We start from the raw sequence: 12,117 nt of genomic DNA on the forward strand, positions 1-12,117 counted from the left end.
AAAGAATTTATTTAGGGGGGGGGGGGGGGGGACAAGCATGCATCGTACTTCTTGCTTGTGCCTCTGAGGGACAACTAAATAAATGTTCAAAAAGAAACGAAAAGGGTTGGAGATGGGGTCAGGAAATGGGCAAAAAGCTTTTGGTATTCTGTTTTCACTCCTAGACTCACATTTGGTGCCTCTCTACATACTTGAAAAATGTCTAATTGTAAGGTATGTATCTTGTTCTTGGACTACTGTCTTCACCTTTTTAGTATATTGTCATATTAATCTCATGATAGCTTTTCACTCTCAACTACTACATTTCTAATTTACCTACTAAATAGTTATATGTAAGTGAGGCTTGAAGGTAAAGCTAAAAATAGGTCATATCTTCTATGATCATAGGTATAATATAGTAGAAAACCTAACAAAAAGGTGTATGATACCCAAAAAAAAAAAAAATTATTCTAATATAGAGGTGTCATGCAAAAAGAAACAAAAAGTAAACCTCTTATATATCATATACATATTTGAAATCAAATTAACTAGAAAATTGTTCTGATGATCAGATTCTTTTATTATATGGATATATGCATATAAGTATAAAATAGAGACTTTCAACCTCTTAAACATGGTTAACTCGCAATGATAGAATACATAAGAAAGAGTTGATGTGAAAAATGATTCTAATAAATAGGTTGATATGAATATTCCTAAAAGTAAGGTTATAATTGGGAGCAATACCAAACCAAGTTTGGTCAACACTATTACAAAGAGCTTTACTTGCTAAAATATGAGCTATTTTATTGGCTTCACGGGGAGCATAAACCACCTTGAAATCAACCGAGCTATGAAGATGATCCTTTAAATCTTCAAGAACAAAGCTGAGCAAGGACATATCATGTTCAGTTTGGTTCACTGCTGCTGCCAAGATGGAGCAATCTGTTTCAAATATGACCTTCTCCAGATTCATCCTTTCAGCTAATTTGACACCTTCCATCAAGGTCACTAACTCTGCGTGGAATGGGGAATTGATACCTTTAAGTTAGGTTGCAAGTAAAAACAAAAAGTTACCTTTAAAATATAAAGTTTAAATTATCGAAAAGTAAATATCACATTCACTTAAATCTTTTTTTTTAATCGAAGGAGGCCAGTACCAGAAATGACACACCCCTGAGGGGCCGACAGAAACAACTGTCCATTAGGACATATAAAGGGCTATTCTACGAACAAAACAGACCCTCACACTCCTAGGTAGACCCACATTTTAAGGACAAGTAAGCACCTTTATTCTTACAAAACCTAGTAACTCAGAAGCAAAAATATAAATGTAACAACCGAGCAACTAGGTCTTGCGACCGAAGAAAAATTTAAACATTACTAGTTTAGGATGATGCTCCAGCATCCCCAACAATGCCAACACCTGCATGCAGTTCCTCCATTTGTGCAGGAGCCCTTCCGGACTCGTTTTTCCACCTGAGCGTGATCAGTACGATCACTAGCCCGCGATCTTCACTTCTTAGACTTCCTACCCTGGAATTCTTTCTCAAGTGTTTTTGCACACTTTGGCCTATTCTTTCTTCCCTAAGGTCGTCCCAATTTCTTCTTCCTTGGCGAAACAATCAGCTGCCCATTTTTATGTTGCAAGACAAGCTGCATACCATCATCAACTTGAAGCAAAGGTTCAGAATTAGACACATACCTCTAGCCCAAGCGTCCCAACACTTCCACAGCCTTGCGCTTAGTTCTTAGTGTAGGATTGAGAAGAGGAGATGATTCCACCACCATTTTATCATTGCCTCCTAGCAGACTCGAAGGTTGTCTAATGACCAACGGGAGTTCCTTCCCCACTTTTTCCAAACCAGTAGGTTTACTCGCCTGATTCGTCCAGTTCTCCAAGAATGCAGATAGGTTAAAACCTACAAACATAAAGGAAATATGCATGGTAACCCCAGGTAGCGAGGGTTGAGTTTGTGAAACAGGATCCACAGTCCCCGACCCTCCAGAACCATTCTGACCAACCTCAGTCAACACCACCATTCCCATCCTATCCTGCTGGTCTTCCCCATCAGAACTAGGCCCATGTGCCCCATCAGTCAACGACAGCCCTGCCATGGTCGTAGTCTAAACCTGAGCCATGATCTCATCTTTCTCTTTTGTCAACAAAGCATCGCATCCTGACTCCCCATGCTCAAAATAACCACAACTCCGGTAGAATCCTCTAACCTTCTCATAGTTAAAAGACAATTTCGGCGCTACAGTCGGGGAAAACTCAAAAAGCATCCAAACCCTAATTCACCGCCGAACATCAAAAACCAATCGGATCCTCTATTCTTCCTCTTTCTGATACAGCGCTGTTTGATCAAACCGGATTACCCATCCCAGAGACAATCCCACCAAGTTCAAAGCTGCCTTATTTCGGAGCCCCACCAGAAGTCCCCTAATAGCTACCCAATGTTTCCACGAGATTCAAAGGAACCTCAGATACAGGACCAATACCATCATACCTGCCAAGCACCAACATAGTGTTTCTGAAAAACCAAGGCCCTCCATTTCAGATCTTGTTGCGCCCAGTCTCACGCTCAAATTGAAACACAAAGCGCTCCCCCATGTCTTGAATCGTCAGCCCAGCTTTGATACACCAAATCGTAGAAATAATGCCTTTGAAACCCGGAACCTTGCACTTAGGGCCAAGCAATCGACCTACCATATACGACCGTTCTACTTGCAGCGCCGCAAGCCCTACCGAACCCAAAGACACTCTCATCGTGTCCGCCAGATGAAGGCCAGCATGATTACTCTCCTCCATATGAACCATAGCGCCAGGCAGCTTTGAAAATTTTCTCGAAGGGATATCGAGCAAACCCTAGCAGACAGCTAGGTCAAATTAACATTCACTTCAATCTTTATAATAGGGTGGTGCTATTCGCACACCCATTTTCTCTATTCACACACCCTCTATTTATCTATTACTTTAATTTATTTATTTTTACAAATTACCCTAACTATCCTCCCTTTCAATTTTGTTTCTTTTTCTTTTTTATATTTTACCTTTTATCTTGTTTCTTTTTTTCTATATGACAAGTCAATCATCCTCAAATCCTAAACCCTTAGTTTCCTGCAGACACAGAAAACTTCAAAACTTTTTACGATTTTCTCTTTTCTTTTCCATCAAAAACTTCTCTAGCATAGTCATTCTATCTCTCTAACGTGATGCTTTGAAGTTTAATTATGGCAGAATAAGCCACTTTAGACCCATCTTTGAAAAAAAAATTACATCTAATTTGCAATTGAGACATGGAAGAAAAATATGAATTTAGTGATCATTCGAGCCCCTTTGAATCTATCATTCCGGGTAAGATTCTAACTGAAATTATTTGGTGTATTAGGAGCTTTAAATGTGTGCGTTCTGTTCATCTTAGCTTGATTTTGGTATGGCTTGCTTGCTAATCATAGTTTTGACTTGAGTTTATTGATAATTTTGAAATTATTGACGCTTTGATTTCGTTTAGACTTTAATCATATCATCATCACTCTACAAAATGCTTTATGTCGCTGGGAATGGTATCTTAAATCAATATTGCTGAATCAGATGTAAGAGGTTTTGGATCTCCTTTAGTTTATGTGATATGCTTATATCTTTCTTCAGTTTTGTATAGCAATTATGATGACATACCTAAATCCCCAAACTCAGTTACATCGTGTTTTTCATCTGAGCCCTAAACTTTGCCACACTAATTGTAGAACTTTTGACAGATTGCACTTTGTCCTGCCCATCAATTTTTTTTTTCTAATCAGCAATGACATTCACGAGAAAAATTGGTTTATTATATAATGATGTTTAATTCATGATTGACTTGTCAAATAGAAGAAAGAAAAAAATCCATAATTACAAGATAGGGTAGTTAGGGTAATTTGTAAAAAAAAAAAAATTTGTAGTAAAGGAATGGAAATATAGAAGTAGTGTGTGAATAGAGAAAATGGGTGTGCAAATAGCACCACCCTTATAATATTTGAATTCAGAAAATTATATAAAGGAAAACTCCATAATTCTAGCAATAATGATGACTTTAATGAAAACTGCGATAATAATGGGATCAATAAAAAAATCTACAATTAAGGTATTTAAAGATGATATCAATCTTGCTAGTTGACTTATGTTTGTCATATTTAAATTATGACAATTTGTGTAATTTTTCAAAAACAAAGTATAATATTTAGGTGCTTCTCTAGCAATACTTAATTTTTCTTATTGAAATAATATAATGTAGGCATAATTTTAGAAATAAAAAATCATGAAGAGAATGAATAAATAAGTAGATGGAATTTTAGAATAAATAAATAAATAAATAAACAAATAAGTAGATGGAGTGCCATGAATCTCCCTCTAAATGATCGTTTTTCATTTATTTTTATTATAAAATAACCATATTACCCCTCATATTGGATGGAAAAAAAGTTGAATTTTGACAAAGGATGTGCAAATCGGTAATTTTTGACAAGCTTAGGGGTTTAATTTTAGCAATTGCAAATTAGGGTGGTAAATTAACAATTATTACCAAGTTTAGGGGGTATTTTGGCAATTATGTCATTTCATTTCTTTGGTTGGAGAAGTATCTTTTTTTTTTTTTTTTTTTTTTTTGAATAAAGGGCTGGTGCCGCTGCCCTCAAGCTTTGAATAATCAAACTGTCGAATACAAAAGGGGTACATTGAGCATAAACCCCCAATTACAATACACATCTAGAGAACATCCTGAAATACTATCATGAGTCTCTACAAAACAACTGTAATCAACTAAGCATCAACTAGCAAAGAGTGCTCTACTAGCGACTCCATTTGTTTTGACATAGCGGTGACATAACAAAGAAGTATATTTTTTAAACTATAGACTGCATGTAAAACAAACCCAAATGAGTTTTCTTTATAATATTTTTGTTAGCTAATATCATGAGTCTTTTAATATTTGTTAGCTAATAATTGTGTAAAAAACACAATCACATCAGTTTTCTTTATAAGTAGCTGTTTGATCAATAAAACTGCATTTCCCAACTATAGTTCATTCTAGCCATGCGCATGGCTTCCTTCAACTAATATGATCTTTGCGATCCTGAGGTTCTGGTACAAGAGAATAAAACATTTGTGAGGACACTAATACTAAACAGGCCTCAACAATTGAATGCTCTTTCCTTTGAAATGCTCTCTCGGCTGTCTGAGCTCTTCCTCGCCCTAGAGTATGATGCGGGTGCCTCTTACTTCTTGTCAAGGCTTCCTGGATTTTTTGGAGAATATGTTGGCCTAACTGGTGCCAAATTGGATGGTCCTGAAATGCTTGCTTGCGGTCTAGCAACTCATTTTGTTCCCTCGACCAAATTGGCTTTGTTAGAAGAAGCTCTAGTATCCAAAGTTGCTTCTTCACCAATAATATCTCGAGCCATGATTTTTCATTTTATGTTTTGGCTATTATAAATGACTACTCGATCCAACCAGCCGTGAAAGAGAACAGCAGTGCTTCTCACAAAATGGATGTTATTTAGAAGTGCTTTTCAAAGAGCAGTGTAGAAGAGATTTTAAGTGCACTCGAGAAGGAGGCTACTACAAACCTTCAATATCCTTTAAATGAGGATAAATAGTTATCTTCCACAATTTAGTCACTTCAAAAGGCATCGCCAACAAGTTTGAAACTTTGTTTGAGATCAATTAGAGAAAGAAGGTTTGAAGGACTTGGTGAGTGTCTTGCTCGAGAGTATAGAATGGCGTGTCGTCTTATGTGAGGAAAAATCAGCTCGGACTTCAGAGATGGTTGCACAACTATATTGTCGAAAAAGGATAACATCCAAAAGTGGCAGCCTTGTAAATTGGAGCTCATCATTGACTAGATGGTTGATCAGTACTTCTTGAAGTTGGTTGATGACGAAAATTTGGAAGAACTAAAGCTCCCTGCCATATCAAACATGCCTACCATTGCCAAGCTTTGACAAGCAAGCTAGTGAAGAGGTGTAATGGTGTTTGGGTAGACATTCTACTTCAGTTACGCTTTTGGTGTGTAGTTTTCTAAATAATCATCTTTTATTGTGTTGTAAGTTGTGATAATAATTAGCTACAAAGTATGTAACATCCCGTATTTTCACTTACCCGTTTACTAGTCATTTGGACGGTAAACGACAACTACTCTCACTTTTTACTCTAATTCGGTATTTTAGTGGCCCTAAAAGTTGACTTTTTGATCGGGCCAAAATTTGAGAAAACTTCCTTCTTGAAAGTCGTAGAGGACGTTAAACCGAGTCCGTGGACATGTGATACACCTAAATCGGAGTTCGTATGCAAAAGTTATGAGTGAATTACGAAAATTACTGTTCATGGTAAATTTTTGATATATATGGAAAGTTACCCGGGTAGGTTTCCAAAACCGGAAACCCACCCCTCTTTCTCTCTCCTCTCCCCCGACTCTCCCCCTTTCTCCTTCGGGTTTTCTTCCTCCCTCCGATTCCTCACATTCCGGCCACCATCCGGCGTGCAACCGGTCACCACAGGGGCGCCACAACCCGCTCGTGATACCAGTGACCTGGGATTGGGGAGTTTTGGCCGTGAAAGCCCGGATCGAAGCAAGAAGTGCTCCGGTTGCAGTTTTGGGATTTTGCCGATTCCCGGCCATTCCGGCCACCTCCGGCCACCATATTCCCATCGAAGGTTCGGTTTTTGATGGAGGTTATTTCCCCTAAGGTGGTTCATTCCAATTTGAATTGTAGAAGTCGAATTGACAATTTTTCATTTCTAGGGTTCTTGGAGCTTCGGGGCTTTCCTTCACCGGCTTGATTCGACCACGTCGAGGTAAAATTGGTTGATGTTGTAGTTGAGAAGTTGGTTGGGCTTGTTGTATAGATGCTAGTGCCGGAGTTTGGTGGTCATCGGAGGAGGTCGCCGCCGGCGCGTGGTCCCCACGCGCCGCCACTGTGGGTAGCGCGTGGAGGCGCGTAGAGCAGTGTTTTAATTCCGGTTTTTAGCCCATTAAATCCTATTAATTGTGTAGAGCTTGTATGTGAAATTTGGTAATTTTTGGAGAAACTTAGAATTATATATGGATTTTGAAATTTAAGGTTTCGATTATCGAATTACGAGAATCCGACCGTCGGATATCTCTCGGTTCTGCCTTGGAACCTTTAAATTAACGAATTGGTATTAGTGGTATAATTTGGGCTAAATCCTAGGAGAATGGAAGATGTAATTATGAGGAATTGATTTTAAGAATCGTATTAAATTGTTGAAGAATTAATCACGGAGTATAATTATGTACAGGACGACGTACCGAGCTATTGCTCGATAACGGAACACGAATGCGTGATCGTCGGAATAGTACTGTGAGTGGACTTTTGTTTTAAATAATGATGCATGCGTTTATTTCTTGAATTAATTCTTTATTTAATTATCGTATTACTTTTCAAGCGTATTATTTGTTTCCGGAATTTGATTATTGGTTTATCTCATGGATTGGCTTTCAATAATGATTTTCTGAGATGGATTATGATTTACCTCGGTCATGAATTTCGGGTATTAATTCATTATGCTCGGATTCGAGTTTGTGATTTATGTTGATTTCCGGAGTTTCATATTTAATTTCATTAATCGATTTGAGATTTCTGAAAGATTTTCGAAATGGGATTTCGATGGAATTATTTCTTATTTATTTTTTGAATATGAGTTTATTTTTGGTGTGGGACACGCCGTTAATTTATTGATCTTTCTTATTTATTTATCGACTTTCGGATTTTGGCATTGGGAATGCCTTGATGATGATTTTGGAATTGGTTTTGTTTCGAATTATGGAGATTATGATTTATTATTATTTCTCGCATTTTTGCTATTGATTTGAGATATTCTTGGCGTGTGGGACACGTCGTTGGAAATTCATTTGCGAGAGTTGGGGGAAGCTTTATGTATTTTGGATTTACTGGATTTTCGGTTATGTTTCCCTGTGCCATACTGAGGGGTGATTTTATCATGCTAGCATTGATTTTACGCCTTTGTGGCGCGGTGATGGGATCACCGTAGCCCTTCCGCCTTTGTGGCGCAGGTTACTGTCTCTGTGATAGTAATTCTGTAGCCCAGTATCCTATCGCTACACTTAGTGGCGTAAGGGTATATTACGGGAGTTATGGGAGTTCTTTAGCCTGGGAGGCTATCACCCAACCAAGCCTGCGTGGCTTATTCGTATGGCTATCATCTTCCCCTACTTATACTATTTTTGACTAGCGGGGACTAGTCTGAGTTTTCTTAACCAGCGGGGTTGGACTTATATTTTCGAGTATTGAAATTTCAATCTTTTACTCTGTTGTTGTGACTAGCGGGGCTAGTCGGTTTTCTGGAGTTCAACGTTTTTCGGATTATTTTTGTAAGTGTTTTATAAATGTTGCATGCATCCGGATTTTATATATATCGAAAAATGTGGGAAAGTATGAAGTTTTATTTTGTTTTATTCATATTAAATTATTTATTTTTGTCCACTCACGCTAACGTTTTTATGTACTTTCCCCTGGGCCCTTCGGTTTCAAATGCCCAGTTTGCAGGCGAATTAGTGGAGGTCGGGCGTACATGACATTTGAGGCATAATTGTCACCACTTCCGCATTGTAGGATCCCTTGATCATTTACTCTACTTTTTTATTTCCTTGTGAATTAGTATTGCTCTGATAACCTTTGGGATTTGTATTGTTAAGTTGAGTTTTGTGTTTTGCGAGTTGGGGAATGTTGTTTGGGGGAGCAGGGTGGCTCCAGGAGAATAAGGATGGGTGATTTAGAAGTGTAAATTTTCTTTCTACAGGTTTTGGGTTGTCCACTTTAGGGGAAGTTCTGCCAAATTTTTGGCAAAATTTCTTCTAAGGTGGGCCCCGCAGGTCCACTTCGGATTTCAGGGTGAAATCCGGGGCGGGTTCTGTCAAAGTAAACTAGCCAAGTTAAAACAAACAGATTGCAGAACCCAAAGGCCTCCGAGGTCTTCGGAGCGATCTTGCAAAGCAAAACCTAGGGTTTTGCATGTTGGCGGCGGTGAACACATGTTCCCTAGACCAAGCATTGGCGAGGGTAGCGAGGTGACGGTACAGCGACGTTGCGAGGGTGGTGGGAGCTGTAATTGGCGACTGAGGTGAGAGCTGTAATTGGCAACAGAGGTCGGCTACAATCATGATCGACCTGAAGGGAGGGGGGAGAGGTGATGGGTTCTGGGCCATTGGACCTCCAATCCATCTGGGCTACAGTTTTGTGGCCTTGACGGGTTAGCCCATTCCTTTTCCTTTTTGTTTTGGGTCATTTGCTTTGGGCTGCTGGAGTGTGGCATAGCCTTTGTTTTATTGCTTGAATAATTGAGCTTTGCTCACTCGTGCCTTTCTCTACCTGGGATCGATGCCATTTACTGGTTGATGAGTGGCGATGTACACCATGAGGGTCATAGGCGTCAATGCTTGTGAAGTCAGTGGCTTTGATATAGGGTTGGATAGGTGTAGGAGTTTCTTTACATTTTGTTTTTTTGCCTTTTGTTTGTTTAGGTTGTTTTTGTTTCTATTTCTGTTAGCTCTGCTATATGCAGTTTATTTGGTTATCGTGATGTAATATGAGGGATTTTCGAATCCATCTAGGTTGACCGAGAAAGGTCGTTTTATTAATGGAACCTGATTTTGTTCCCCTCAAAAGTAAACTAGCCAAGTTTTGTGTAAATTGTAATTTGTTGACTGTTTATGTACATGTTCATTAGTTATATATTAATGATATTAATGATGTAAAGTCTAATTTTATATAAAGGAGAATAATAAGTCTAAATAAGAAACTTATACTTCCTCTCAACTATTCTCACTCTATTTGATCTCTAGTTTATAACAACACTTTATAAGACGTTATGCTTTACTTTTTCTTCTTGTTTTCTTAACTTGTTTGAACCTAAATTTGGCAAGGCTCACATGACAGACAGGTGGGTCGGGCCCACAAAGTATTTTTGTTTACGTGGCCCACACTATAGCTATTTACGTGAATTCAATCAATGAAGTGCGTTGTGACCGTGATTGAATGGCCGCTGCATAATGAATGACCGCGGTTGAAAAAAAGCCGCGACATAATGGATGACTGCTATTGAATGGTCGCGATGTAATGAATGACTGCGATTGAATGGTGTTAATAAAGTTCATAAAGGCCATTAGATGCGAGCGTTAAAAGAATTCAGAATATTCAAAAGCCAGGGAGATTAAAATTTGAGACAATCAGCTTAAATGCACGGTTATGGTTTTAATTCTCAAGTTAGCAGTTACTGCATTTAAATGCATGTAACCGCGCATTGATTCTCAACTTTGAATTCATGCAATCAATACGGTCTCAACAGTTACAGCCAAGATTGTATCTTTTTCTTTATTCAGTAATGTATCATTCACTATAAAAAGGGCCATAGGCATCTTTGTTAGTGGTCCTCGTCCAAATGCTCTACGCGATTACTCAAATTTTATCTCAATACATTTCAACAACACTTATCAATCTTTACGTGTTTATCTTATCGTCTTCTTTACCGGTATTTATCATTCCTGGATTTTACATTGTCGTTCTTTACATTCTAGCAATTTATCTTTTTGCTTGTTACTTTGCTGCACTTTATTTCTCGACGTTCACATTCTTGTTCTTTATCTTCCTGCATTTTATTTGCTACATTTTTACATTCTTGCACTTCCTTTACCTGCACTTTCGTTTATGATATTTATTTGTTGTTGTTTACTTTACATCATTTACTTTATACAATATCACAAAAAGAATCTTCATCACTTCACTTTCACATTCACTCACTGAGTTATACAGTACGGAGACTGCAGCTAGGTAAGGCCTATCCGTGCTAAAGTCCTTGCAACCAAGGCAGAGAGAACCCCGCGGCCGAGATCGATCCTTCCTCGGCCTGCATTCAGTTGATCAGAAGTCAGATCGACGCAAGATCTAAAATCTAGAACAAAACCTTGCTTGGCCTCCTGACCGCGAGTTGGCACGCCCGCGCACACGTCACCACTCCAGAAGGACACGTGTAAGCCAAAGAAGCCATCGGCCCAGTGACACGTGGCCGGGACAATTTTTGAACAAACATAACTCTATTAGACCTAGTTAATTTGGTGCATGAAAAGGAAAAAAATTCATTTATCCTTCCTAAGGGATGAGGAACTAAAATTCTCATGTTCGTTTCAGAGTTTGGTACCATTAGGGAAAGTTGTTAAGAAATTAATTATTGAAAATTTTAGGAGGTTTATTGACCTCAAATAAAAGTTCATTGACTCCCAATAAAAGTTCTATTGACTCCCAATAAAAGTTCTATTGAGCAGCAATAATCAGTGCAAAATCATCATTTCTTGCTTTTTTTAAGTTTAGCGTCGAACAAAACAAAAATTTAGAGGATGATCGCTAACAAAAAATGATATTTTTTCTTTTATTGAGAAGAAAAAAAAGAAATTTGATATGGGCACCCACATTAGAGAGAGAGAGAGAGAGAGAGTTGTGTATAAAAAATAAAAAATAAAAACGTGGTAATACAATAAAACAAAGAGAGAATATCACAAATGATCACTCAATTATGACTCATTCAACACTAATTTGGTCACTCAATTTTCAAATATATCAATTTGGTTACCCAATTATTACTTTGTTAATCACTTTAGTTACTTTGCTAAATCTTCCGTCAAAATCTCAGTTAGATATACACTATTTTTGTAAATTTGCAATTTTTATAGGATAATTTCATAAAAGTCTCGCTTTAGTCACTTCTTCTAATCAATCCAATTCAGACTTCTCCATTTTCTAAAGTTGAGTGACCAAAGTGATATATTTAAAAAGTTAGTGACTAAAATGTCAAATATATAATAGTTGAGTAACCATTTGTGATATTCTCCCTAAAACAAAATAAGAAAAATTAGAAAGAAAATGCAAGGTAGTTGTGTATAACCTCTCTCCCCTTAATATTTCTCAACTTCGATTCTTCCACTCCCCCATAACGTTGCATACATTACCTAATGTATGCAACGTTATATAGAGGATTACAAGTACTAAATCTTAGAATACAAGGAAACCTAATTAAACATTGATTAGGAGATCTAGAAGATTCTACCCTATCACAACTTAAACAAGTAA

At 37.8% G+C, this 12,117-nt stretch overlaps 1 long non-coding RNA gene and 1 pseudogene across 1 annotated transcript; both read left to right on the forward strand.

The window, feature by feature from the left end:
- Positions 1 to 5,176: 5,176 nt before the first annotated feature.
- Positions 5,177 to 5,958, forward strand: LOC133716521 (probable 3-hydroxyisobutyryl-CoA hydrolase 2; annotated as a pseudogene).
- A 276-nt stretch (positions 5,959 to 6,234) lies between these two features.
- Positions 6,235 to 8,862, forward strand: LOC133713904 (uncharacterized). The gene is made up of 3 exons (XR_009848317.1): positions 6,235 to 6,670; positions 6,759 to 7,338; positions 8,538 to 8,862. It is a non-coding gene; the product is annotated as an uncharacterized LOC133713904 (long non-coding RNA).
- The last annotated feature ends 3,255 nt before the right edge of the window (positions 8,863 to 12,117 follow it).

This window comes from Rosa rugosa, chromosome 6 (assembly GCF_958449725.1).
Source record: "Rosa rugosa chromosome 6, drRosRugo1.1, whole genome shotgun sequence".
NCBI lineage: Eukaryota > Viridiplantae > Streptophyta > Magnoliopsida > Rosales > Rosaceae > Rosa > Rosa rugosa.